The following is a 26,398-nucleotide window of genomic DNA, read 5'->3' as shown; positions in this document are numbered from 1 at the left end:
AAGCGCACAGATATCACCTCAGCATTTAAAGGTTACGTTTTAATTTGACTGTTTTTTTGTTTTGTCTTTTTTTTTGGGGGGGGGGGCAAAAAAAAGCGTTGATGCTACAGTACGTGCCGCGCCGTGGTCTCCCGGCGATGAGGGTCAGCGTGCCGCCGCCATTGCTCAACTTGATGATGAGATAAGAGGATGATGCATGAGTGCATGCAGCGGCCAGACAGACAGACAGACAGACAGACGCATGCATGCAGCCAAAACTAGAGCTGCTGGACTTTCTCCATCGCATCCCCTCCCTCCCTCCCTCCCTCCCTCCCTCCCTCGCTCATCCAGCGTTTTCACACACTGACTCCTCTCCCTCTCTCTCTCTCTTTCTGACTCTCCCCCCTCTCTCACTACACACTCTCACTCTATTTTGCCCCACCCCTCTCTCTCTCCTTCCTCTTCTCCCTCTACACACTCTCTCTCTCTATCTCTCTCTCTCTCTCTCCCTCTCTCTCTCTCTCTGCCTCTACCCCTCTCTCCCTACACACTCTCACTCTACCCCCCCACCTCCATATCCCTTCTCCCTCTACACACTCTCTCTCTCTCTCTCTCTCTCTCTCTCTCCCTCTCTCTCTCTCTCTGCCTCTCCCTCTCTCTCTCTCATTAGACTTTAACTCTGAGAGCGTACAAATGCAACCAAATAGACCCCGCAAGGGTCCATTTGGTTACATTTGTACGCTCTCAGAGTTTACAGCGGCACTCTCTCTCCCCCTCTCCCCCCATTCCATCCTGATGTGCTCCCTCCCTCCCTCCCCCTCCCGTTCAATCTCTCTCTCTCTCTCTCTCTCTCTCTCTACCCAGTGCACAGAGACAGACGCGCTGCACACACGCACAGAGAGGAGCGACAGACAGAGAGAGAGAGAGAGAGAGGAGAGAAACCGCAGCAGCGTTTTTTAACGATGGAGATATTCGGCGCGTGTGTCCTCCTCTTCCTCCTCCTCCTCCTCCTCCTCTGCTGAGAGTGGAGTTAGTCCGCGGCGGGGAGGAGGGGGGGAGGAAGCAGAAGCGCGTGCCGTGCGTACGTGCGTGTGTGTTGTTGTTGTTGTTGTTGGCTGCTGTGTGCTGTGTGTGTGTGTGTGGGTGTTGAGGGAGTGGGAGTGAGTGAGAGAGAGCTCCCTGCCGCCGCGACACACAGAGAGAGAGAGCGAGAGAGAGAGCGAGAGAGAGAGCGAGAGAGAGTGGGGGGGGCGGGTGGGGGTGGCGTCGACTGCGCCGGGGCTTAGAGAGAGGATCTCTCGCCACTGGATCGGGAGGACGCCGATGTGTGTGCAACAACCGCTGTGAAAAACCCGGCGCTCTCTCTCTCTATCCCCTCTCTGCCCGCTGCCTTTGCCCTCTTAACTTCTTAGCCATGGCATAGCCCTCTCTCTCGCTCTCTCTCTCTCTCTCTCTCTCTCTCTCTCTCTCGCCTCTCTTAATCCAGCCGACCGGAGGGGACGCAGACCGGACGGACGGACATGCACAGCAGGCTCAGCCACCACCAGGGATCTAGGCTGTCACACGTCCTTCACGTCCTCGCTAATTCACAGTTCACCGAGGTGAGTCTCTTAACGCCGGAGCCGGGGCCAGCCGGACAGCCAGCCGTCCGGTCGGCCGCCGCCGCACGTACTCGTACGTCCGTCCGATCCCCTCCCACCCCCCCACCTACCCACCTCTCCTATGATGCCCCCCCCCCCCCTCCTCTCTCCCCCTCTCCTCTATTTCACCTCTCAGTCACACTGCCGCTGCATGTTGGGAAAAGTCTGTGGAGAGAGGAAGAGAGACCGACTGACCAGGGGTGTGGGGGGTTGTGTGTGTGTGTGTGTGTGGGGGGGGGGGGGGGGGGGGGGGGGGGGGGGGGGGGGGGGGTGGAGTGATGGGGCTATAGGTGGGGGAGTGAATGGGTGGAGGAGTGGTGGGGGTACGGGTGGGGGAGTGATGGAGGTGTGGGTGGGGAGTGATGGGGGTACGTTTTGGGGATTGATGAGGGTACGGGTGGGGGATTGATGGGGGCACAGGCTGGGGGGGGGTGATGGGGGTACGGGCGGGAGGAGTGATGGGGGAAACGAGTGGGGGAGTTATGGGGGTATGGGTGGGGGAAGTGATGGGGGTACGGGGGGTGGGGGGTGGGGGAAGTGATGGGGGTACGGGGGGTGGGGGGTGGGGGAAAGTGATGGGGGTACGGGGGGGTGGGGGGGAGACGGAGTGATGGGGGTACGGGTATGGGTGGGGGAGTGAGGGGGTCAGAGGGATCTGCTCTGTCAGCGCTGGGGGTCTGAGCAGCCGCAGCGGGAGATGAAACTGGACGATCATCAGATATGAAACGTATGTGCAGCAGCAGATGACAGCGGGGGGGGGCATTCCAAGGCTTAAAAAGTGGCACTCCGGGGGGGTTGGGGGCGTGGGGGGGGTATGGTGAGGGAGATTTCGGTTTGGCATGTGGTGGAATGTTCTGTTGTTGAGTTTAACAGAGAGAGGGAGAAAGAGAGAGAGAGGGAGAGGGACAGCGAGAGAGAGATAGACAGAAAAGGCTGGCATTACCCACATTAACCCTCACGTCCCTATTTTGGGCACATCCTTTCACAATTCTACAACATAAGCTCAGCTATTTATTAGTAGCTCAGCTATATTCCGCTAGTATCTACAGCTTTAGGTTGTTATGGTGAAATAAACAAAAGTTTGTGAACGTGTAGAAAAGCAAGAGAGCATATTTCTGGAAAAGACAAAGAAACGTGACTGGCTGCTCAGCAGATGCGTCAGGTGATTGGGGTTTATTTTTAACCACTTGAAACCCAGCATCCCTATTCTGACATTCGGCAACGTGCCTTTTTGGCGAGGGGTTTGGCATAGACGGGGAAAATGCGATCCAAATACAGCTGTAACTCAGGTCCATTTCACTGAGTGTTTTAAGTGGTTATGCATCTTTTTTTACGCATGGAGTTTGACTCCTTGTCTCAGCGTGCTGAGCAGGAGGAGCTGAGCAGGAGGAGGTGATTGCGTATTACCGAGGATCTCGCATGATGCTGCATTTCCTCTGGTTTACGCAGCTGACTGCGTGATGTGAAACCCAGAACACAGAAACACACCCCCCCCCCCCCCACCGAGCAAAAGAAGAAGAAACTAAAAAGAAAATCTCTCCCGCGTTGTCTGAGGTTTTGGAGGAGCATTAAGGCTGCTGCTGGAAGGCTGTTGTGTGGAGCGGCAGGGAGGCTCGACACTGGAAGGGGAATACGTAATGGGAGCCCTGTGTGTGCGTACGTGTGTGTGTGTGTGTGTGTGTGTGTGTGTGTGTGTGTGTGTGTGTATTGAGGCTGCATCTGACAAAGGGCCGTTAATGTGGAGTAATCTAGATTAATGGATTGGGGTGAACATACCATCTCATTACAGAATACTGGGGCAGAGTGTAACATGGATACTGTATATGTTGTTTCAGTGTGTGTTGTGCGTGTGTGTGTGTGTGTGTGTGTGTGTGTGTGTGTGTGTGTGTGTGTGTGTGTGTGTGTGTGTGTGTGTGTGTGTGTGTGTGTGTGTGTTGTGCGTGTGCGTGTGTGTGTGTGTGTGTGTGTGCGTCTGTGTGTGTGTGTGTGTGTGTGCATGCGCACACAGAGGGAGAGATGAAAAGAAAAGTGAGGAGATGACACAAAAGAGGGATAGAGAAAATAACAGAGAGAGCTGTGATATATCCTTGCCCCCCTTCATTCTCTGCCGCTACTCCTATGTGTGTGTTTCGTGCATGTGCGTGTGCGCGTGTGTGTGTGTGTGTGTGTGCTCGCTCGCTCGCCTGCGTACGTGAGTGTGAAAGCCCTCGCCACGTTATGGTATGTCCAATCACCAACATCATGAAAGGGAGAGAGGGAGACCCTCAGTGTGAACGGGTCATTTGAAGGCTTTGATTGCCTGTCATGTCGACCACAGAAGGTGGCGTGTCATTCTGCGCTGATCGCTGGCGTCCTGCCGCTCCTGCGTAGCGCCGCCACGGACCCCCTCCCCTCCACCTCACCCCCCTTCCCCCCCCACCTCACATCACCCTGCTGATACAATCTCCCCTCTGCCCCATTCCACTCACACACACACAGCAAACACACATAGACAACCAAGGGAGAACGTGTTATGGAGGGGTGGTAGACGCAGTGTGAAAGCAGGAGGACAGAGAGAGAGAGAGAGAGAGAGAGAGAGAGAGAGAGAGAGAGAGAGAGAGAGAGAGAGAGAGAGAGAGAGAGAGAGACAGAGAGCATGCATATCTATTTTTTCTTTCTTTTTTTAAAGCCATACACATTGACTATAGCATAATGTGCCCCTGTCACAGATTGATTTCCACAGCAGTTCTTGATGTAAAATACAAGACATCATTTAGGGGGAGGGCGGGGCGGGTGGCATTGCCTCTATCCATCACCCCCTTCATCACCCCTCTTGTCCTCCAGGCTGCCTCAGTGAGAGCTGTGTGTGGACCAGGAGGAATGGGCCCTGTCGTGTCGCCTCAACGCTAACCTTTACTTTTAGGGAAATCCAAGGAATCTCCTTTTTAAGCAAGGGACGCCGACGTCATTTTCTCTATCCAGCAATACCATTGGGCAGATTCGTCACACTGGGTGGCAGACTCACACCCGAAGTTCGGTGAAATAACATTGGAGTCTATGAGAGCCGTCTGGACAGCTTATGAACAAACACTATTTATGAACGATTGAGACCTTTATAAAATGCTCTGCCCAGAAACATAAAAGTGGACATGTCACACATTGTTTTCTGCCGTGTTGCTTTTTGATGTGTACACTGTATCATTTTATAGAGGTATCTAAAGAGCACAAAGTACGTTTCTGAACGACCAAAGTATCGCGAGACTGTCCACCATTTCCTGTCTGGCAACCACATCTCGCGATACCTCCAAGCCAGAAAATATACCTGCCGCTGTTTAGATGCCTCAATAACATTATGCAAAGTGCACATCAAAAAGCAAGTGATCAGAAAATAACCTGTGATATATGTCTTCTTTTATATTCCTGAACCGATTATATGACAAAGGTCACACTCATTCAGAAATCATGTGTGTTCATGAGCTGGTCTAGCCGGCTCCATTCACTGCCATGTATTTCATCGGACTTCCGGTGCAAGGTTTGCCACCCATGAGCGCCATGGCGCATCCCCGGCATCCAGCACGTCCCTTCCTTTCACTAGATTCCTTGGGGAAATCTGGGAAACTATAGTCACAGAGGAGAGGAGAGGAGAGGAGAGGAGAGGAGAGGAGAGGAGAGGAGAGGAGAGGAGAGGAGAGGAGAGGAGAGGAGAGGAGAGGCTGTACGTTGTGTATCACCTGTCTTGTCTTCTGGGTTCACAATACACTGCACTGAATGCCAATTTAACCAAATTTTAGCTCTCCTATTTTCAAAAATATCTTGGAGGAAAACATTTTTTTTTTAAAACATCTTTGAAACATTTTAACACCACAACATTTGTATGGGAGTCCATGGCAAAAAAATGTTTTCAGATGGGGATCCGTGGCCAAATGCATATCGATTTTTGGGGTCCTTGACATGAAAAGGTTTGAGAACCACATGCTTAATCTCACGTTAGCAGATGATCTGAGAATTTCACCACCTACCAATACGACTGGGGACATCCAGATCCAACACAGTCACTAGAACAGTGGGGGGAAAGGCCATTAAGTTCAGTACTTGAGTAAAAAATGTACTTAGTTACTATCCACCACTGACTGCTCCAATGCGAAGGACAGCCCTAAAGACTTTGCTTTGGTTCTGCAATGCAGTGGTTGTTGTTTTTTTATTGGTTTTTTTTAACTCTATTTCCACCCAGTTTTAGGGCTGAGAGAGTGTCACCAGTCTCTAGTTGAGTGATGCATTTAGACCAGCGGTTCGCCCCAACCCTATTTTGGATCAGGGCCCACTTGACGATCTCAAAAGCGTTCAACCTGCAGTCCACCCATCTGACAACTTCACAGACAACGAGCCTCTGCTCAGTGGGCCAGAGAGGCTCCATTGCAGTGAGTTAAGAGTTTCCTCTCTTCACAGCGTTAAAGTAGGTTTGCTGCCCTCAAGCCCGTCTGCCAAACATTCAATCAAGTTCCTCCCAACCAGCTATAAAGAACAGGCCCCCCACAATGCATCACTGTTGGAGTGTGGAAGCCACCAAGGCTCTGTTCGTGGCCTGGTTCAGATTCCCCCGTAGTACAACACTGGTTCCCAAAACCTTTTAAAATCTCATTTCTTTCTCATGACCGATTCGAGCGTATATACTGAGAGCACCTGGCGATATTCTGTCGACTAACACACTGGTTCTTGAACAGCGGTCTATAACGCTGAGAGTCAATGTGGTTCCATTTTGTTCCACTCTCAGTGTGGAATTAATACTTAGAATTGCATGGTGTAGATTGGGGTCGCAGAGATAAAACATGGTATCAAACCAACTATGTCCAAATTATGAACTTTTCAGGAGAAAAAAATATATATACATGTTTTTCACACAATACTGCCTCATCGAAGTTGGTACGGTGACTTTATACATTGTCATATACTTGAATGTGTCCTTATATTATCATTATCATATTTACCCAAATACAGCTCAAGTGGAGTTCGGAGGTTTTTGACCATTAATGTGGAAGTAGTTGTTTTTTCCATCATTGAATAGAATGACAAAGTCAGACGGAAAAAAACTAAGTGTGAGTTAGGCGGTTTGAGCGAGTTTTAGGATCCAATGGAGTCAGGAGGTTTAGTCAGAAGCGCTTTTTAATACTTTTCATTGGTTCACTATTTGCAAATCCCATACAGACGTAAAGGGTGTTCAATGGCATTGATTTATTTTTTTTTCCTGCCCGACAGCAGCGATATCAAACTGTGGGTCCTTGAAATAAAGTTTGAGAATCACTGAACTAGCAGACGTCCTTCCTGTTGGCAGAGGTAATGCAGATGCTGGTGCAGTGAAGCGTTCTCAGCTCACACACACACACACACCCCCACACACACACACACACACACACACACACACACACACACACACACACACACACACACACACACACACACACACACACACACACACACACACACACACACACACACACACACACACACACACACACACACACACACACACACACACACACACACACACACACACACACACACACACACACACACACACACACACACACAGCATGGGATTGTACCACTGTTGCCAGATTTTGTGGGAGAAATAAGCAGCCAGGTCTATGAAAACAAGCCCAAAAGAAGCAGCTAGGCTACACGGGCACTTTAATCCTATATACATTGGCTATTTGAAAATAGCCGATCTACAAGTTCACATCGCGTCGCAATGCAACACTTTGTGAGCTTGTAGATCTGCTATTTTCAAAAAAAATCGTGAAAATAAAATGTGAAATATTTGGAATATATTTGGGGGAAACAAGTCAGATGGGGTTCTGTGGAGAAATACATTAATTTGGGTGTCCTTGACATGCAAATGTTTACAAGCTACTTTAAAGAAAAAAACAAGCCCAACGTTTGCTTATAATAAGCAGACATGGCAACACTGGATTGTACGGACAGAGGGAGGATCGACCCGGCGGGCTCACTACAGGAGGAAAGGAAAGATTACTGCAGGCCTCCTAAAGCTCACTACAAACGCTACATGACTGGGGGATGTTGGCTTTGTTGTGGGACTGACTCTCCAGGGCAAGCTACACGGTCGAACGGAGGGAGTATGAGGTGAGAGTAGGAAGTATAGGAAGACAAAAAGAGTTTCAGTGGTGCAAAGTAACTAAGAACATTTACCCAAGTACTGCACAATGTACAATGTATTTCCATTTCTTGACACTTTACATTTCTACTCCACTACATCTCAGGGGCAAATGTTGTGATTTTTACTCCACTACAATTATTTGACAGCTTTAGTCACTAACCGAAGAATAATGTAGGGCTTAAGTGGTTAATGATCAATAATTATATTCCAATAACATGGATATTTATGAAGTATATTTTCTGATGCTCATACTTTACACTGTGCTACTGCTATGTGTCCTTAGGTCCAATAGCCTGCCCTGAGTACATCCTCCACCACTGGGAAGGAAGGGAGGTACTAAGTAAGGTGAGAGGGAGGGAGAAAGTAAGGTGAGAAGGAGTAAGTACTGTAAGGTGAGAGGGAGTAAGTAAGGTGAGAGGGAGGTAGTAAGGTGAGAGGGAGGTAGTAAGGTGAGAAGGAGGGAGTAAGTAAGGCAGGGCCGGACTGGGACCAAAATTCAGCCCTGGCATTTTGGCCCAGACCGGCCCACCACAACCGGCGCGCAGATAGCAGATACTCTACCGCCCCATACCGCCCCATTCCGTCGAGGCACATACAAACGCACGTCCTTAATACCACCACTTTTACTAAAAAGCATCCCAGCCCAATCATTACAGTAACTAATAATTGAGCCAAACAACCCGTAAATGACCGTAATAATCCTGAAACGGGAGCAAAATTATATATGGGCCCAATATATATGGGCCCAGCGGACCACCGGGCATATGCCCGGTATGCCAAATGGCCAGTCCGCCCCTGAAGTAAGGTGAGAGGGAGTAAGTAAGGTGAGAGGGATAGCGCTGTGTTTCAGTGGTGTCAATTAAAGTACATTTACTCAAGTACTGTACTTAAGTACAAGAAAACGATAGCGCTGGGTTTCCAAACTGACTGCTGAGGTGAGCCGTGTCCTCCCTCGCTGGGAGCCATACTACGTCATTCATCCAGGAAAAACAAATTGCCATCCTATACAGGAATGACTGCTTTTGGAACAGGCCAGATGTTACCTTTCATGTGGTAATGGGATTATTCATTAAGAACCTGTTCTTTTTCCTGTTTTTTTTTATTTCTCCCCACTGTGAGAAAGCACAACAATAACATGTGCTGGTGACGGAGCAAAGGGACAAGGTGTGTGTGTGTGTGTGTGTGTGTGTGTGTGGGTGTGTGTGTGTGTGTGTGTGTGTGTGTGTGTGGGTGACTGGCTGCGTTGCTGCATACTAAAGGACAACCTTGCATACCTGAATGCACACAGGCAGGCACTGTGACTTTGCGAGCGAGCGAGCGAGCGCACACGTGGGTTGGATGTGGCGCCAGGCAGGCCCCCCCCGAGGAAGCAAAGCTGTGGGGGTTTGAGTTAACCCATTAAGACCTGAGGCCGATTCTACAAAATGTCTTCTAAATCTAACTGTTTTTTGAAAAAAACGTATATTACTATGTCAGTGGTTTTCAAACTTTTTCATGTCAAGGACCCCAAAATGATATGTATTTGGCCGCGGACCCCCATCTCAAAATATGTTGTTCCAGGGACCCCCAGAAGCAAAGATTTGAGTTACAAATATTCACTTTAAAAAATGTATATTCAAAGATTTGCACACATTATCACGATTTTTCATAAATAGCAGATCTACAAGCTCATAGCGCGGCACTCGGTGCCGCGCTATGAGCTTGTATATCTGCTATTTTTGAATAGCCAAAGTGTAAAATAATGCTTTTTTTAGCTCAAATGAAAAAGTGACACAGATGCGTCCCAGGTCTTAATGGGTTAAATAAACTCTTCAGGACTTTCCAGTGTAAATTGGTTGAGCTTCCCTGTGCTAGTGGGGAATCTAACAACAAAGAATGTGAGGGGTGGTGTTGGGCACCGTTTCTCAATGTTGGGTCCGGGGACCAAAAGGGGTCCAAATGGAGCCTTGCAGGTCTTTAAAAAAAAGTATCAAATGTGGTTCTGTGGACTATTTCAAACTAAGGGTCTTAGAAATAAGAGTTGAGAATCAGTGTGCTAGTGGTGAACAGAGAATGCAGGCGGTGCATTACGTTGCAGAGAGGCCTTTTGGATGGTGTGGTGTGGGCTTGGACTTCACCCAACAGTACAGTCATCTGCTGTGATCTAGTGATTTACAGTATGTGTGAAACCACTGCATTTCCTTTAAGACATTCAAATGGACGGAAGTGTGTCCAGAGTGGAGAAAAATAACTATGACCTCACACATGGGGATATGTTAAAATGTTTTAATATTTCTTTAAATTTTTCTCCCAATTTAGTCGGTATGCCAACGCTATTTCACGCTTTTGCACCACTCTCTTGCACGATGAAGTAAGGTATAAATTTACCTAAAAAAGAGAGAAATATGGAGATAGAATGTTTGCGCCTGACAGCTGACAGATAATTAAAAACTCATGGAATCATGGAATTAACTAAAGCACAGCCTTAATTTACGTATATATATATAAGGCCAAAATACTTTAGCAGACTTTTGTCTTAGTACATTTTGTAGATCTCACAGAGTCTTCATGAGGCCCAGTGAAGCTGACAGTGTGAAACATCTCACTAACAAGAAGGAATGACTTGGGCTGTGGATTTCGCTTCATGGAACATTTTGGTGCAGAAAAGAAGGACTTTGCCTTCCCGTCCCGTCTCTCTCGCTCTCTCTCTCTCCCCCTCAGTCTGTCTTTTCTTCTCTCACTTCTTATCCAACCAAGCACAGAGCCCCCCCCCCCCTCTCTTTCACTTTGCCATCTGTCAGTCCTGGTCTCCTCCTGCCCTGTAGAAAGCAGGGTAGGAGGTCTGACATGACATTCACCTTCATCCAAGGTGCATGGTAGAAGTGAAGAAAAAGCTCTGAGGAGGCCAAAACTCTAGCAACACCAGTACTATATAGAAGTGGTTCTCAAAGTGGTGGGGTCCTTGAGGGGGTTCCAGGGGGTCCCCAACAAAACCAGATAATGTAGCATCAAAGTCAGTTTTACCACTTTAAAGGGATATACTGTATACAGGGGTGCACATAACTTGTTTGGTCTAGTTCTCAGGGGAGCACCTGGAGATGTTACTTGGTGCGCACCAAATAAATGCTAAATAAAAGGTCTGGTGTTCCCCGGCGCCGTTTTTTCACGCCGTTTGGTGCCCCCCCCCCCCCCCCCCCCCCCCAAGGTTGGTGCCCTGTGCTGCGCTGCTTTTATCCGCCAGATTGGGACGTTCACGGCATATTTTGCACCATCACGGTGCGTTCATCATCGGTGACGAGTGCCTGTAACACAGCCAGTAGCTTGCTGCGTGCGAGTCGCGCGACTGACTGTGTCAGGATTCGAGGCCACACTATGTATACTTTGTTGAATGGAGTCCCCCAGGGCACTATTCTTGGCCCCCTCCTTTTTCCCCTCAACAACAAACCTCGTTCACAGAATGATCGGCTTGGAATACGGACGCTAGGATTCATGTTGTTAAGGGAAGTTTTAGATGTTTACTGGTATGGTTTCTTGTTGCAATGCTGTGGACTGGGAGGAGAACTCTGTATGCAGCAAGCAATCTAGACGCGGGTCTTTGTGTTGTTGTTTTTTGTCTGGCGCTGCATCCCGCAAACTGCTGGACCACTCAGTGCCAACTTTATTGTGCACAGTGCCAGTGAGTAGGCAATGGAAGAACCTCATGCACAAGAAAATGTCAATAAACTGAATCCTGAATCAGCGGTGCTCTTCCGGCACAGTAACATACTGTGCCTCTGACCATGTGAAAATTCACTTGATGTACCATTATGTTTTGTGTCCCTTTTGGTATTTTATTTTTTCACCCTGTCAGTGTTAAATGAACACAGCATTTTACTGAGTGGCTTTGAAACCTCAGCCTGAGTGAGAGAGAAAGAGCAAGAAACAAACAAACAAACAAACAAACAAAGGAAGAGGGATGTGGTAGGTAGAGAAACAGCGAGAGAGAGAGAGAGAGAGAGAGAGAGAGAGAGAGAGAGAGAGAGAGAGAGAGAGAGAGAGAGAGAGAGAGAGAGAGAGGTGGAAGGAACAAAGGAAGAGGGATATGTTGTGTTTGTGTAGGTATAGAGAAACAGAGAGCAGAGAGTGAGATGAATTGTGATTTAGAGGCAGGTAGTGAGGCAGCCTCTCTCTGCACCATGCACACACATTCTTCCATAAGAACTGCATGCCGTGTCGTGAGACAAACATGTATGACCCGTAGGCAGAAAAACAGTACTTCATCAAACCACACCAGCACCACCAGAGCCCAGAGGGGTAGGGGGTGGTTAGGTGTACTGCACAGCCTCAACCTGTGGTGCGCTGCATACTTGTACATCTGCTATTTTTGAATATTTAAATAATAACATTAATAATCTTGAAAGTAGAATATGTTGCATGAATTTGAATTTGTTTACACAAATCTTCCCTTCTGGGGGTCCCTGGCACAAAACATTTTCAGATGGGGGTCCGTGGCCAAATATACAGTATATCAATTTGGGGGTCCTAGGCATGGAAAGGTTTGAGAACAGCTGGTTTAATGTATGTCAAACTGGGGGTACCTAGCTTGAAATTCGAAAGGCTAGACCTAGGCTCAGAGTCCCGTTCCCGCCGGTCTTTGCTAGCATGTCTCTCCCGATCTCTCTCCCCCTGTTTCCTGTCCATCTCTACTGTGAAATTATAAAATAAAAGGCAGAAAAAGACCCAAAAATATCTTTTAAAAAAAACAGAAATGTGAAAGGCTGAGAATCACTGCTGTTACTCTGTAGCTCTCTATTAGTGCACCCAGACAAAACACAGCCAGACTGTAGGCGGCCGGCGTGCAGCATGCCGGGAAATGGCTGGAGGAACAGTCTAAAGCTCCACAGGGAGCTGAAAGGAGTAAGGATCAAAACAAGGTCACAGAGAGCACAGGCAATCAGCAGACACCAAACTCTAGGATACTGTGCACTTGGACTGGTGGAGGATTGACTAATTATTCTTTTTTAAATGGACCCGTTGTGAGCTTGTAGATCTTAGTATACTACAGGGCTCAAGCGGTTAATGTGTGTTTTGGGATAATAATCAAAATGTGCGAAGTAACTAAAGCTTCCAAATAAGTGTGCGTACTGTACATGTTCATCACATGCGCAACATGTGTATACACACACACACACACACACTCACGCACACGTGCGCTCGCACACGCACACAACTATCTGACCTCCCCCCTAACAACCATCTAGACTAATAGCCTGTGTATCATTTCCACGGTATAATCAATACCTCCTTAGCAGTGGTGGAAGAAGTACTCAGATTTTCTTTTTTATTTAAGTAAAAGTAGCAATACCACAATGTAAGTGAGTAAAAGTACAAAAGCACTGGCATTAAAAAATACACTCAAAGTACCCAAGTAAAAGTACTCAAGTTTTTCCAACATTAAAAAAAAAAATGTTTTTAAATAGCCAAAGTATAAAGTTAATGCATGTTTTCTAATAATAATCTAAATCTGCAAAGTAACTAGTAACTATAAACCTGTCAAATAATAAAAGTACAATAAGTAAAGTAACAGGCAGCGGTACCTTAAAGCTGGCACACACAAAGTTGTAACTTTCCTCTTCTACCACGGATTTGAACCCGGTTTCCTGAATGCTTTATCATTGAGCTAATAGCCTGCTTGCTCAGGGGATAAATTGGTCAAAACCGTCACGTCGTGTCAGAACCTGTGTCTAGGTGAGACATGACCTTTGACCCATCTAAATGTCTCAATAGAAGAGCAGGGAGACACAATGCAACCACTCCAATTGTATAAGTTATATTGCATTAACATATTCTACCATACAGATTTGACAAAATTACTCATCAAGTTTGTATTCATACATTTAAAAAAAAGTTACATTACAGTAGTGCCGATTTATAACTGTAATGGTAAAGTACTTGAGTAAATGTACTCAGTTACTTTCCACCACTGCAGTCATATACAGTGAGTTGCAGTATTCCCTGGTGTGTACTGTCTACAGTACAGTAGGTAATGATGACAAAGATGCTGTTGCAGACTTTATGTGAAAGCTGCATCTATAGAGTTCACTGGCTTGTCTTACTGTGTGTGTGTGTCTTTTCCTACAGAGATGACTTACTGTGGATGTTGTCACACTCACACACACACACACACACACACACACACACACACACACACACACACACACACACACACACACACACACACACACACACACACACACACACACACACACACACACACACACACACACACACACACACACACGTTTGTATTACTATACTTGTGAGGGACATCAGCATTTTAGGACGGCAATTTTGTGAATGCCTTTTTTTTTACCTAATCCCAACCTGTTTTTTTTCTTTCCTTTAAAAAAAAATACATTTTACCATAAAACGACAATTTATCTTGTCTAGACCAGGAAAATTGTCCTCACAATGTCTATTTCTCAAATCATAAATATGCTAGAGGGGAGCTGTGGCCCTCACAAGCACAGTAATACACACACCCACATATATTAACTTTGTTACCCTGCCTGGGCAAACAGCAAGTGCAATGGGGCAACTGTCATTCAAGAACTTGCTGAATCTCTCTCTCTCTCTCACACACACACACACACACACACACACACACACACACACACACACACACACACACACACACACACACACACACACACACACACACACACACACACACACACACACACACACACACTCAACACCGAGGGGCCTTCTCACATGGTGACGGGTAAATCCTAAAAAAAAAAAGTGAAAAGGCGCAATATTCCTCAAAACGATATGAATGGCACTCATATTTAATAAAGGCTGTGCATATGGCAGAAACGCAATAGAGCATTCTAAAGCCCCTACGGCTTAACGGCAAATCTGACTGGATAGAAATGTGACGGGGTGGGTGGGGGGGGGGGGGGGGGGGGGGTAAAGTGCGCCGCTTGCCCTCCTCTCGTTAATAAGTGAATATAAGCCGGCTGCGATGCATTGTGCTTCCCAACAAACAATATGCCGTCTATATCATCCAGCGTGTAGTGTTCAGTAATATCTCTCGGAGCGTAATGATCCCTGGCCTGCCTCCTTTTTAAATGGCGACTGTTAGTTATGCGAGCGATGATGACTGAGCAACAATTATTAGAAACACAATCCTTTTAAACCCCCCCCGACGGTAGCTCGCCGCTCGCCGCGCGCTGCCGTGCCGCACTCCGTCTTACAGCATTAGCCTGCCATTAACAGACAAAAGGATTTGGTGCACTTACTGTCAGGCCTAATGTACTGCCGCTGTGTACTTGCTATCCCCGCCCCGCACAGTCAATCACCTCAACCCGGCTATATATACTCTTACATTACATCACACAGAGCCTGCATACATGGCACACACACATACTGTATACACACACATGTGCATGCAGGTAAACATGCACAGTGCGTACACACTTTGACACACACACACAGTAGTGGAAAGTAACTAAGTTCTGAACTTTCAAGTATTTAAAAAAAAATAGCAGATCTACAAGTTTGTAGATCTTTGAATAGCCAACGAATAAATGGATAAAGTGGTTAAAATGATTGTTTTGCTGGGGACCCCCTGGAGACCCCCTGGAATCCCCCCCCCCCCAAAGGATTCCAAGGGTTCCTGCAATAGTGGAATTAGTTCACTAAAAATATTTTTTATTGGAAAATGTTTACATTTTGATAAAGCAATGCCTTGACATTAAAAAGAAAATGTACTTTGTAATTTCTACTTTAGAATAATTATTGCCTATTTTGAAAAGCATGTACTTTTGAATACTTGATTGATGATTGACGATTTTACAAGCAAGAACGCCAGTACTTGCTTGAAAAAAACAAAATAATACTTTCACTTGTAGTTGAGTAGCATTTGATCAGGACAAGACTCAAGCACTGTCTGGGGTTGAGTACTAAATGCACACCACTTTCTGCTTTTTGTCTCTTCCCCAGAACAGCCACACTTTGTATGCTCGTCCCTCTCAGCGTGTCCTGCTCTGTGTTTGCTCACTGGATGACATTTTGAATGACAGATTAAACTGCGACCCTGCTTTCTGCCCTATCAAATGAGGTCAGTGTTGACTGAATATGTACCAACCCTCGGCCATCGCAGACCGGGGGAGAGCCCCCCCCCCCCCATCCGGACATCAAACATGGTCACTCATCACAGTGTCCAAACATCCATCTCAATTGTTTAACCCATTAAGACCGGGAACGCATCTGTGTCATTTTATTTATTTATTTGGCTATTCAAAAATAGCAGATATATAAGCTTGTAGCTCTCCATGAGCTTGCAGATCTGCTATTTTTTTTTTTATCAATACATTTTTTAATTTATATTTGTAACTCAAATCTTTGCTTCTGGGGATTCTACACATGTCTTCTAAATCTCTTTTAAAAAAAAAACATGATGCTAAAATCAGTGGTTCTCAAACTTTTTCATGTCAAGGACCCCCAAAATTATATGTATTTGGCCGCGGACCCCCCTCTCAAAATATTTAGTTCCAGGGACCCCCAGAAGCAAAGATTTGAGTTACAAATGTTCACTTTAAAAATAATATATAATTTCAAATAGTTGCAAAAAAAAAATCACGATAAAACAAGAATAGCAGATCTACAAGCTCATAGTGCGGCACTCAGGGCCGCGCTATGAGCTTGTAGATCTACTATTTTTTAACAGCCAAATCAATCTAAAATGACACAGATGCGTTCCCGGTCTTAATGGGTTAATCTAACGTACCAGCCGGCCGTTTAGTGTAGCTCATCACATAACGGGACATGAAATTTGATGCGTTTCCACCCTTGTGCTCTTGTGTTTACACCATGCACGCTTTGACGGCTCCGCTCTGCCGACGAGGCGACGGCACCCGTCCGTTCTCTGCCGTCAACTCCCGACGTCCCCCCCCCCCCCTCTCTGAGCGTACGATGGGCCCCGGAAGGAACACATACAATTTCACGCTGTTGTGTCCCATTATAATACAAGTCTGATGCTTTTTGACGGAACCAACACTGTAGGGGGAAACGATGTGTCTCTGAATTCAACTGATCTTATTTTCTCTCCAATGGGTTTTATTCATTTGATTTTTTTTTTAGGGGGGGGGGCTATGGGAGAGACTGTTTCGGCATCTCGTAGTATCTACCCCTCTGGCGGGAACAGAGAGCAGAAACCGAACAGAATGCTGCGGTCCGTCTGCATGAAACAAACGTGACTCATCTACACACAAGCGAGCGAGGGCCGTGACAAATGCCCTTGTTTTGGGTTTGGGTGGCCCGGATTCTTTTTTTAGGGGGGGATAAGTCAGTCAAGTGAACTGACCCACTATCGCTGCTATACCCAATAGGAAAAGGCCGTAAACAGCCGTCACTGCATGTTGCACACGTGGCGTGTGTGTGTGTGTGTGTGTTGTGTGTTGTGTGTTGTGTGTTGTGTGTGTGTGGGGCGCAGTTGTGGACAAAGTAATCAACCAGTTCTTGTGTCAAACTATAGATATTCCTGCTCAAATATGAATCCAACTTGAGTGAGCTTGTAGACCTGCTATTTTCACTGTGTTTGAAATAGGCCCTTTTCCCCTTCCTAGAAATGTAAAGTGGAGTCAAAAGTAAAATATTTGTCTTTGACAAGTAGTGGAGTGAAAGTCTTAAACACACATACTCAAGTATAGTACAGATACTCCAAGAGTTTACTTAAGTAACTTCAGTCAGTTAAGGGTAGAAGGGCTCGGTGCTCAGACAGTAGGACTAGTTGAATATAAAAATACAAATACCTGGCCACTTCAAAAGAGACTAGCCTGTTAAACCATCCCAGTTTGCGTGAATTCACATTATCATGTGTCTTCTGCAGAATGGTCTGGCCCCAATCGCTACTGTAGGGGGGCGTTCTTACAGAAACCAAAAAGTGGAAGGGCCAATCAGCATAAGCGCTCAGGGTAATTGACATATGCTGATTGGCACTTGTTTGGCACTGTTTGCCTGGGTTTAACAGGCAAAAAAAGAGACTACCCAAATAAAATACTGGAGCACTGTAGACTGTACTCGACGGTATTTTTCTTTTCATGTACTTCATTGCAGCTCATTCAAGCAGCACTTATTGAATATTGAATACTTTATCAACAGTTTGCAAAGACACAAGGGAAGTACAGTTAAATACAAGGTCTGTTAAGAGGATTTTAAACCAAAGAAAGCACTATGGCTTGTTTCCATTAGGGTCCTTTGCACTCAATTCACAATGTACTCTGGCCCCCATCTCATGCAAATGGCTTTATGTTTAGGCATGCATTTAGGCTGTGCATTGTCATTTCCGCTAGAACAATATACACTTACCAAACAAGTACATTTGAGATGTAACGGTACTGAGTGGACTTGAAAGAGCCTGTGTGTGAAGTGTCTTGTTGTGTAGAGTGCCTATCGGTGTTAAATCACCCTCTTTGATGCTTTGGTTTGAACCTTAAGGACAATCTAGCGAACGCCGTGCCAGCACAATTCATTATCCTTTAATGCTAGCGTTCGCCATGTTCTCGCTGCGTGCACATTTAATGCAGAGATCCTTGAATTACTAAACAGGGCAAATGTTACAGTGTGTGTGTGTGTGTGTGTGTGTGTGTGTGTGTGTGTGTGTGTGTGTGTGTGTGTGTGTGTGTGTGTGAGAGATTCAGCAAGTTCTTGAATGGCAGTTGCCCGATTGCGAACTTGCGGTTTTGCCCAAGCAGGGTAACAAAGTTAATATGTGTGTGTGTGTGTGTGTGTGTGTGTGTGTGTGTGTGTGTGTGTGTGTGTGTGTGTGTGTGTGTGTGTGTGTGTGTGTGTGTGTTTCAATGCGAGTATGGTATGCATTACGCCACGGACCCTCATAACTCTGATTGTACAAAATGGAACCGAATGGACTCGAACGGACCCGTTTGGTCAAACGTTTGGTATCATTTAGCTGCGGGGGACTCCCCTGGAACCCCCTCAAGGACCCCTGGGGGGGAGGGGGGGGGTCTGGGGGGGCCCACTGTGAGAACCACCACTGGCCCAGGGTAACAAAGTTAAGACGTGGAAACTAGGCCTTCCGGAGTGTGAGTGTTTATCCCGGGTTCAAGCTTGACTACTTTTGCATTATCCCCTCTGCTCCACCGAAAGCTAAATTCATTAACCCATTCAATCCGGGAGCACATCTGTGTCATTTTAGATTTATTTGGCTATAAAAAAATAGCAGGTATACAAGCTCATATACATTTCTAACTCAAATCTTAGCTTCTGGCCTGGGGGTCCCTGGAACTACATATTTTGAGATGGGGGTCCGCGGACAAATACAAATCATTTTGGGTGGTCCATGACATAAAAAAAGTTTGAGAACCACTGATATTATAGCAACATAGGTAAAAAAAAAAGAAGAAAAAAGTTACGATTTAGGAGACATTTGTAGAATCTCCCAGAAGCAAAGATCTGGGTTAAAAATGTTCGCTTTAAAAAATATATATATATTCAAAGATTTGCTCACATGTTCACAATTTCTCAAAACATAGCAGATCTACAAGCTCATAGTGTGGCACTCTATGAGCTTGTATATCTGCAATTTTTTAATAGCCAAAGTATTAAAAAAATGTTAAAGTGGTTACATAGATGCTTTCCCGGTTTTAGTGGGTTAATAGATGGCTCCCTCCCAGAGAACTCATCAGCCCGGGAATATGCTTCTACATATCAATTACTCCCCACACTGCAAAAAGCCAGGGTGTTCATTTAACTCAGAGAGCGTAACGGTGGACCCGTCAAGCGTGGCAACCAACCCCCCACCAGCCTTTACTCTACAAAAATAACATTTACAATTTAAATAACATTATTCTGTAAGCTCAGTTCCTAAAAGAACTGCAGTGTAATGTATAATTAATGACGTAACTTAATGTATTGTATGACAACGAGTATCGACAACCTCTACAGCAGTATCAAAGAGAAACTCATTCCCACACACCCGTTTTTTTAATAAATTCAAGGCCGAGGCGATTTGTATACGTGGGAATACATTTTGCCTTTGATATTTGGATTTTTAGGGGCTTAGTTTGATTCCCTGCTGCACCATGGAAGAGAAAAGTAAATTGGTGTGTGTGTGTACTGTTTTCAACTCAACCACTGTTTTGTTTTTTGAACATTGTTTCCAAACAGAGTGCAGCACAATTATGCATTATATAATGTTGCAATACAATGACAGCGCTTTGCTTGTTTGTTTTTGTTTGTTTTAGAACTTAGCTACTTTCAACCTGGAGTCCCTATTTTGGGCATATTTTCAGAAATATGTGACTGGGTACAATGCTTTGTGCCGCAAGAGGGCCATGGTAATTTGTCAGTTTGACTGAATGCAAGCTTTCAAATGATGTTTTGCTTATTCAAATTGGAAACTATTTGAAGAAGTTATGGTCATTTGAATCTTGTCTAACCAGAATTGTCAAAGCACTGAAAACAGCTTTCAAAGATTTCACACAATCAGGGCATTGGGCATTATGGTATATCCAGGACTAAGAGTATCGTTTCAAACATGAGAACATGGATTTCCATGATATTCCATTTCATTGGTAAAACACTTGAAGGTTTGTACTTAGAACTGAGTTTGACCTTTGGTCAAGTACTGTAAGCAAGGGAGACATGTCACCCAACTTTGTGTGGGCTCAGCTGTAATGCAATCAGTTCTCTGAACTGATTGCATGGCCATTCCTGGCCATTGTGCTACACTAGAGAGTCCAGGTGAGAGTCACAACAGTCATTCTGATAAACCTTTTGTTCCTCGGTTCAGAGGCATTGACATCCTCTGTCTTGTCTTGATTATCAGAAGAAGTATTTTGTATTCATTAAACTAATCAGAGTAATCATTGTTCCTTCCTGGGCATCAGCTACAGACAGGAAAATGTGTAGTGAATGATTAGAAGCTAGGTTAAAATGACTGAGTAAACAGTAAAATATATACACTTTGATTATTCTTCAGTCTTTGGTCTGCAGTGTGTAGTTAAAATGATTAAAGTCTTGATAACTATGACTTGTGTTGAGAAATGTCATTTAAGGAAAATATTCAGTCTTAAAGTAACTGTTGTTTTTGTTGACTCATTGTATTTCTAACTGCTGTTTACAATCATGGATACATATATGTGGTCTTATTTTGAAGCTAATAAGATGTTAAACAAAGATTTCATAATATGAGCTTGTGTAAAAGTATAGTTTTATAGATAAGGGTTGAAGTAGATTTTCACATGTTTAAACTAAGCCAGATGTTAATTTCTTGAGCTGATTGAGAAGGTTGGCCCAATAAGTCCTTTGTTCCTAGAAACAGCTTTGTGAATGGTTAGAAATGGACCTGGGAGGGGGAGCTAATATGTCAAAGGTTTCAGTATAAAGTACAATGTCTCTGTGATTTAAGTACACTCTGTGATTGGCAACGCAGATGTCACGTCTATGGAAATAAATACATTTCTATGGACAAACCCTCTTTCAAACTGGATTCTTCCACTCAGGGAATAGTTATGGAATAGTGTTGTTCTTGTCTGATCAAATGGGACCATATACGACAGCATCAACAATGGGTAATTTATTCAACCCCTAACCACACCTCTAAATCACTGTTTCCACGGTTTAAAAACGGCTGACTTGAGGACCATTTCTCTAGCCCCAGTCACATATTGTCCAAAATTGTTTTTTTAAGGCGAAAATAGTGCCCTGTTGAGAGCTTGTAAATCGATTATTTTTGCTATGCATTATACAACAAAGTATAAAGTGGTTATTTAACATACATACAGCAATACCATAACCATCATACAGTACTGTAAATGCCCTGCACCACTGCATACAACCAAAGCCCCAGTGTGCTTTTAGCTGTCATATCCCACTATTACAGGTTAGACAGTGTACTTGGGGGGTGAGACTAGGTTATTATGAACCTATTTCAAGGTCCTTGCCCTCAAAATAATGCACGGGTGGCAGCTCCAATCTGTGTTGTTGTTGTTGTTGTTGTGGGGGTGTTTTCACACCAGGCTTCCCCGTGACATGGAGATACAAGGTTTAATTCCGCCCGCCAAACGCAGGCAATATTGTGTGTTGATAAAAGAAGGCCTGAGGCCTTCCCACGCTGTCGTGTGATCAATGGCAGAGACTCCTGCACGCTGATTGTGACGGTATGTCATTATAGCGGCTCGCCTCGGATGCCGCCTTGCCTGCCGCCAATGAGTGCCGCGGCGCTCTGGAGAAAGACTTTGATCTCGTCCGTTAAAGAAGGCATTGATTATACCGTGGAAAGGATGTGCAGGCTATTAGTTCAGATAGTTGTGTGTGCTATGTGTGTGTGTGTATGTGGAGGGGGGGGGTGTCAGTGGTGCAAGAAGTACTCCGATTCTTAAAGGTAACATAAGCGATCTACAGTACAAGGACTGTGGAATTCTTACGGTGTGGCTCTAGCCATGCATGAGTCTATCCGTCTCTATAAGAGGGTCAGTCTGACTGTCTGATGAGCACTACATTTTTTGTGCACACTGCCAGTAGGCCAACACAAGTAGGCTACCTCTACTTTCACATAATTGTTGTAGTTGAGTAATATTTGACCGGGAGTATCTACAGTATATACTCAAGTACTGGGGGTTGAGTACTTTGTTACCACTCCACTACATAGCCTACAGCATAGAGGCTGAATCGCAATTATCCCACTCGGCGTATCAGCTGTGACTGTTGGCTGTCAGCAGGGGGGACGAGGGGGGGACGGGGGGACGGAGGGGGGCTCCCCCATCTTGATGGCACAGCTGTTTATTTACCAGCGAGCAGCGGTATAGTGGACTCAACCTCTCCTCTATCAGATTATGAGCCCCAGCCCGGCTGGATTATTCAATTAAGGCACAGCCAGGCATCTTCAGCCTGTCAGATGAAGCGATGGGCGGCCCTGCCTTTTTGTGCTCCGTCTACAGGAAGCGCTCTATCCCGTCTCTATCTGATCAGGACCATCTGCGGAGCGTTAATAACGGGTCACCGATAGAAGGAGAAGACTCCCCGCGGCGGGCACAGGGACAGTTTTCTGGCTGTCGAGCGGTGCAGGCAAAAAACTCACACGGAAATAAATGTACAAAAAAACGGAATGTATTGTGCTCAGAAACAGAAAAAAAAAGCAGGCCTGATAATGTTTTTTTTGTAAAGTTTCAGATACTTTAAAGCAGTGGTTCTCAAACCTTTTCATGTCAAGGACCCCCAAATTGACACTTATTTACCCACGGACCGCCATTTGAAAAGATATGCCAGGGACCCCATAACAGAAACGATTTTTTTACGGCTTTAGCAGTGATTCTCAACCATTTTAATTTGAAGGACCCCCAGTTTGACATGCATTAGGGCTACCGACCCCCATTTAATGGCATTTATATCTCTTGGACCCCAATTTATATTGTAAAATCTATGTTAACCTAACTCTGAGAGTGTACAAATGGAACCTCAGGGTCCATTTGGTTCCATTTGTACACTCTCAGAGTTACAGAACCATAAGGGTCCATTTTGTTCCTAATCTATCATTTAGCTGGGGACCCCTAGAACTCCCTCAAATACCCCTGGAGGTCCCCGGACCCCACTTTAAGAACCAATGCTTTAAAGGACCACTTTCCATTTTTAGTCTATCTTCATATAATTGGTCCTCACTTATGGTCATTATAAGATGGCACCATTACTGCCTTACTCGGTTCGTGTCTCAGAGAGAGGAGGGCTGTGGCCAGTTCAGAAACTCGCCTACCAGTGACATCATTGATGGGGATTCCTGCAAAGTTAGCATGCTGAAATAGAAGCCATTAGGTTTGGATTATCCAGTTGTCCAGAACCACCGATCCGAAACAAGATACCCATATATGGGCATTTCAATGTACTGTATGGTCATATAAAGCAACGACGTCTGACGTAATTTACGCATTCCTGCCTACCTGCAACTCAGTGAGTTGTCGGCAGGAAAAGCGTTCTAAGCCTGACGGGTTGCACAGTGTGAACTAACAGACCCTTTGAGTTCATGGAGTTCCCACTAATGGTCAGGTTGGAAACACTGGCTGAGAGATGCTAAGGACGCACAGTGACAGAAAGATCACTGCCTTCAGCTTTCATGGAATGTGTTTGTTAAAGCAGATGCACTACCCATAGTTATGTGTGTGCGAGGTCGTGGATAGGGAATGCCTCGCTGTTTTCTTGTCCTAATGAAAGGTGCATTTACGTACAAGGCCGGCGAGGAGGGCGAGCCATTGACAGTAATAGTGCTGGACAAATTGCAACACATTTACAAGTCACCCAGCATTTATATTTTGAATAATCGGTCCGGTCTCAGTGAGGCACACACTGGTATAAAGGCCAACTCTGAACAAAAAATAAGTGCCCAGTGTTCTTGGCAGCCAAAAAACACATTCACACCATAAAGGTCAATGTCATGCTTTGTGCGAGATGAACCACATTAACCCCTGGCCTGGCCTATTTTTCAATGTTTCAAATGTCTTTTTAAAGTTTGGAATGGAATCACGTGGATACAGGGATAGTCACCCATAACGTCACTTGTCTATGACAGTATGGTTCTCAACCTTTTCAGGCCACGACCCCTCAACATAATATTTGAACTGAGGACACACCAAAATAATCAAAATTTGAACAGGGGACCCCCCAAAATAATCAGATTATTTGAACTTGGGACCCCCCAAAATAATCACATTTGATCTGGGGACCCCCCAAAATAATGAAAATTGAACTGGGGATCCACCACCGTGAAAAGCACTTGTTGAGGCATTACATTTAGTTTGACTCGGTTCCACAGACAAATATTGTGAAAATAGCAGATCTACAAGCTCACAACGCAAGTCTTTTTTCGTTTTTTTCCACACGGGAGGGGCTGGAGCAGCTCTGGAATCACCCACGGTGATTCTGAGAAGGATAGGCCAGATGGATCATCGTGTCAAAAAACATGGCTGCCATCCGCTTCCGTTCTATCTCCTTCTCTAAAACCCCTATAACTCCGAAACTTTTTACGCTGGGGAAAACGACTCATTTTGTATGCACGATCGCTCCGCCATTGTTACTCGCGTGAGAGATGTTATCGTTCCAGGCGTTAGCCATGGACCATCGGGCAAAATGGAGGAATGCTTTTTTTTCACATGGAATGCACGTCGTGGAGTCTACAGCTTAAACAGCGCCGCGCAGCGTAGCGGTGAGATTTCTGGCACCGAACGTAATTGGCACCCAATGTGTTAAGTAGAGTACTCGAGTAAATGTACCGTACTTTGTTATCGTCCACCACACGGACTCGCAGGCACTGCTAAATAAAACAGCCACAGGCATGAGATGGAAGGAGCCGTCCCCCGCGCTGACAGCCAACAGTCACGGCGGATACGCAGAGCGGGGATAATTGTCCTATCTGATTCAGCATCTATACTGTGAACGCGTGCGGTGTTTACTTATTGTAAATCAGCAGGCAGGTGGAGAATTATATAAATATATAGCTGTCAGAGAGAGAGAGAGAGAGGCTGGTGCTGGGAGTCGTGACACAGCTAGCGGATCTGTTGTGGCGAGGGAAGATAATTGATTCTCTTTGCTCAGGAAGTTTTCTCCCTTAAGGGGGGCTGACGTACACTTTCTCTCTGAAGTTTTTTGTCTTGTTTCTCAGTTTGCCGTCTGTCTCCCTCCCTCCCTCCCTCCTTCCCTCTCTCGTTTGTCCATCTCTCTCGGCTCGGCTGAGGAGACAGATTATGGGCCAATCACACATGCAGTTACACCTATTACTCGGACCAACCAAATCTCTTCACCAATAATAAGCCGTTCTACGAGCTTGAGTAGATAAGCTATTTTTAGGGTGAATGTTACCCCCAGAATAGGCAGGCTGAGATTCAAGTGGTAAATCGTCACTTTATCACTAACTGTGGTGAGGGAGGGAGGGAGGGGAGGGGAGGGGAGGGGAAGTCAGTTAGTGAGGAGTGGTAACACGCTTTGATTAATCACAGTAGTCAGTTGGAGACCTCGGGCCTGTTCTATATTGCTGCTATTAACGGAGTGTGTGTGTGTGTGTGTGTGTGTGTGTGTGTGTGTGTGTGTGTGTGTGTGTGTGTGTGTGTGTGCGCCTCAAAATATTTCCACTTTTTTTTTTTTTTCATTGGCACTGAATGAGTTAATGGGTTAAGTGCTGTACTTGAGTAAATGTACTTAAGTTACTTTGCTCCACTGGTACCCAATTTAGAGGCGAGTGAGTGACGCATGCAGTCAAAGCCCCCCATAGAAAACTAAAGAAACGTGCGCTCATCCGACTTACAAAAGCGTTGGGGGCAGAGGAGATGGGGGGGCGGGATGGGCTTTCATTGAAGAACGCCGCAATTAACTGCCAATAATAAACATGTTGAAAGGATGGCTAAAACTGGTGCCATCGGCTTCAGAACAGAGTGTCAGATTAGAGAGGAGTCATTTTTAGGGCACACTAAAACCCCTAACCCCTGCCGTGTCCCAGTAAATAAAAGCAGACGGCTTGGCAAGCATTAAAGATCATAGCCAACTGGCAGTGATGGAGCCAGATGGAAGGATTTCCACACCCAGGGTGTAAATGATCTACATTACGGGTTCTCAAACTCAGGTCCGGGGGACCACGAGGGGGTCCACATGGACCCTTATGGGG

The 26,398-nt window shown here is 45.6% G+C and overlaps 1 protein-coding gene across 2 annotated transcripts in view; it reads right to left on the bottom strand.

Annotated features, from left to right (window-relative positions):
• dock1 (dedicator of cytokinesis 1) overlaps positions 1–26,398 on the bottom strand; it is a 455,553-nt gene that overhangs the window by 210,533 nt on the left and 218,622 nt on the right. The window lies entirely within an intron of this gene.

This window comes from Gymnoscopelus braueri (genome assembly GCF_963280865.1).
Source record: "Gymnoscopelus braueri genome assembly, chromosome: 17".
NCBI lineage: Eukaryota > Metazoa > Chordata > Actinopteri > Myctophiformes > Myctophidae > Gymnoscopelus > Gymnoscopelus braueri.
Note: the sequence above shows the minus strand (reverse complement) of the source record. Positions and strands in the feature narration are given on the sequence as shown.